Source organism: Phalaenopsis equestris, unplaced genomic scaffold (genome assembly GCF_001263595.1).
Source record: "Phalaenopsis equestris unplaced genomic scaffold, ASM126359v1 Scaffold000715, whole genome shotgun sequence".
Taxonomy (NCBI): domain Eukaryota; kingdom Viridiplantae; phylum Streptophyta; class Magnoliopsida; order Asparagales; family Orchidaceae; genus Phalaenopsis; species Phalaenopsis equestris.
Genome location: NW_018165155.1, coordinates 390,029 through 393,516, shown reverse-complemented (window position 1 = coordinate 393,516; position 3,488 = coordinate 390,029). Strand labels below are relative to the sequence as shown.

Below are 3,488 nucleotides of genomic sequence, written 5' to 3'. Positions count from 1 at the left end.
TTTTGTCTCTAAGTGTAAAGCCACTCATCCATCTAATCATTCTCATCTCGGCAACACTTAACATAGAATTATGCTTCTCTTTTAAAGGCCAACATTCAGCGCCATAGAGCATTGCAGGTCTCACCACCATCTTATAAAATTTTCCTTTCAATCTAAGCGGTACTTTTCAAACACAAAAGGCCCAAAGCATTCCTCCACTTCAACCAACCAACTTGAATTCTACTATCAATATTCCCATCTATATCACCATCGCTTTGAACAACGGACCCAAGATATCTAAATCGTTCACATCTTTTAATAATTTGATCGCCCAAAGTTACACTTCTGTCACTAGAGCTATTACTACTAAAATTACATGTCATGTATTCAATTTTAGTTCTACTCAAATGAATGCCTTTAGACTCCAATGTAGACCTTCATAATTCAAGTTTTTCCTAGGTTTTTTCTCTCTTCTTATCAACGAGAAGGATATCATCAACAAAAAGAATACACCAAGGTAGATCCTCCTGTAAATTTCCAGTAAGACCATCCATAACTAAAGCAAATGAGATATGGGCTTAAAGCCGATCCTTGATGTAATCCAACAGAAATAGAAAAATAATTGGTCAATCCTCCTTTAGTTCGAACTCAACTAATAGCTCTAGTATACATATCTTTAATGACTTGAATATAAGTTATATCAACACCTTTCTTCTCAGGAACTCTCCAAAGGATATCTTTTCGAACCTTATCATAAGTTTTTTCTAAATCAATAAAAATCAAATGTAGATCATCCTTATTATCTTTGAACTTCTCCATCAAACCTCTCAATATATGTATAGCTTCCATAGTAGACTTGCCCGGCATAAATCCAAATTGATTATGACAAATCTTTGTAATAGATCTTAACCTATGTTCAATTACCCTCTCCCATAATCTTAAAGTATGACACATCAACTTAAATCCTCTATAATTTGCACACGCTTGTGTATCCACCTTATTCTTAAAAATGGGACCAAAATACTCTTCCTCCGAAATCTTTACAATCTCGACGATCTCTTATTCTCATAAGAAAATAATCAATTTGTGTTTTATTAGACCCATTCTTATAAATAATAAGATGATCATCTCTTTTCTTCAATAAAGTATTAGTAATAATAAAATCATACGTTAAAACAGAATCTAAAATGGTTCTACAGTCTTCATTAGTCACTCCAAAACCGTAGTCATCATGAATATTTCTGAAATCTTCTAACACTCTACCGACGTGTCCATTTAAATCTCCTCCAATAAAATTTATTTCTTCAAGAGGTATCATTTGTATTAAATCTTCTAATTCATTCCGGAATTTATCTTTAGACCATATATCTAAACCTACTTGAGGTGCATAAGCACTTATAATATTAAAAATCTTTGTATCAATAATAATCTTAAGGGTTATAATTCTATCTCCAACTCTTTTAATTTTTACAATATTATCTTTCAAACTCTTATCTATAATTACACCTACACCATTTTTAATTTGACTCTTCCTAGAATACCAAACTTTAAAACATAAGTTATCAATCTCCTTAGCATTTTCTCCAACCCATTTAGTCTCTTGAATACATAAGATATTAATACTTCTATGCATCATAATATCAACTAATTCCATTAATTTACCATTGAGAGTACCTATATTCCAAAATCATATTCTAATATTAGTTTCATTAGTTTCATGGACTAACTTCTTTACCCGCATATGTTCGTAATGTAGGAAACCTTGCTTATCTGACACTACACTTGGGCACCGGTGTAGCGGCCCTTACACACTTTTCACTGTATTCAGGTCATACAGCGCGTCGGTTCTAGAGGACGCCCTAGCACTTACACAATGTTCAAAAAAATTCATGTCATGATTTTATTTTGACAATTTTTACGCCGACAGATGACTACTTAACGCAACGCTTCACTTTTTCACATCCGGGCTTGAGACCGGCAATGACAATGTTATAGTCAAAAATGTCAATATTGAAGAAAAAATAAGACTTCATGAACCCTATTTTAGATTAGAAAATAAGAATAAGATGAAAGACATCAGAAAATAGACGAATTTCCTAGAAAAGAAAAATAAAATAATTGTAATGCCTAAAGAAAAAAGTTTTGAGATGTAAGTTAATTTATATTAGAATAAAAAGCTGATGGGAGCATAAAAGTGGTTGGCATGTCATGAGATTGTTATAAAAACAAACACACGATTGAATTGCAAGGGACGCCTGATGCGTATAATGGTTAAAAAGATGTCAGGAACTATGACTTTTTATTGATTTTATGGTTGTTATCATGCAATCCTAGACAATTAATAGTTGAAAATTATAAATGTTGCAATACAATCAAATACTAGTCTTTCTAGGATGTTCTTTGCTACAAGAGAACTTGTATGTGTCTGATGATGTGCAAATTCTTGTTAACAACCATTTTTACACAATATTGTTAAACTTTATGGAATGTATCAAGAGGTTGGCATGTCATGAGATTGTTATAAAAGCAAACACACAAATGAAGTTTGCATTAGAATAAAAAACTGATGGGAGCATAAAAGATATAAATACATCTTGTAACAAAAGGTTATACCCAAACCAAAAGGGTAGACAATTAGAAAATAATTGTTCCTATCGCTAAAATAAATATGATTTGTATCTTTATCTCTTTATCTACCAAATTTGGATGGTCCGTGCCCATGACATAAAGAATGCCTTCGTACATGGAGATATGAAAGTAGTTTTTATAAATCCCCTCCAAGGTTCAACAACTCCTTTTCAAAAAAAAAAAAGGTAATCAAACCAAAGAAAGATACTATATGGGTTCAAACAATCTCCAAGGGTGTTCTTTGAGAATTTCATAAAATCCATAAGTGGAATAGGATAAATTGAAAGCTAAAAAATGGTATAATCTTTATTGAACACTCATTGAAGGAAAAGTGAAAATTATCATTGCTTATGTTGATGATATAATTATCTCCGCTGAAGAAAAAAATCACTAAAAAAGAAATTGCTACGACATTTGAGATTAAAGTACTCAGCAAATTTAAGTGCATACATCATCAGCACAAGTGGCAAAAAAAAAAAAGAATATTTATCTCAACAAAAATAGTTAAGAACCTCTTATGAAAAATGAATATGATAGACTAAAAGTTGTGTGAAGTCAGAAACTAGATATTAATGAAAAAGGAATCAACATTGACAAAGGATGATATCATAGATAAATTGGAAAACTAGTTTGCCTATCTCATACTCATCTAGAACTTGCATTTGTGCTAAGTCTTGTAAGTTAATTAATACAAAAACCAATAGAAACTGGCCTTGAAGCTGCTCGTAGAATCCTCATGTATTAAAAATCTAATTTGAAAAAGAAATTCTCTTTAAAATACATGAAATTCTGAAACTAGAAGACTATAGTAATGTTGAATATGTGTTATTATTGGTGATAGAATATTAAGTTTATGTTATTACATGTTACTTAGAGGAAGT

General features: G+C 31.2%; 1 protein-coding gene across 1 annotated transcript in view; it reads right to left on the bottom strand.

Moving 5' to 3' along the window:
* LOC110030407 (ribosome maturation protein SBDS) overlaps window positions 1–3,488 on the bottom strand; it is a 67,531-nt gene that overhangs the window by 62,709 nt on the left and 1,334 nt on the right. The gene's annotated exons all lie outside the window — the stretch shown is intronic.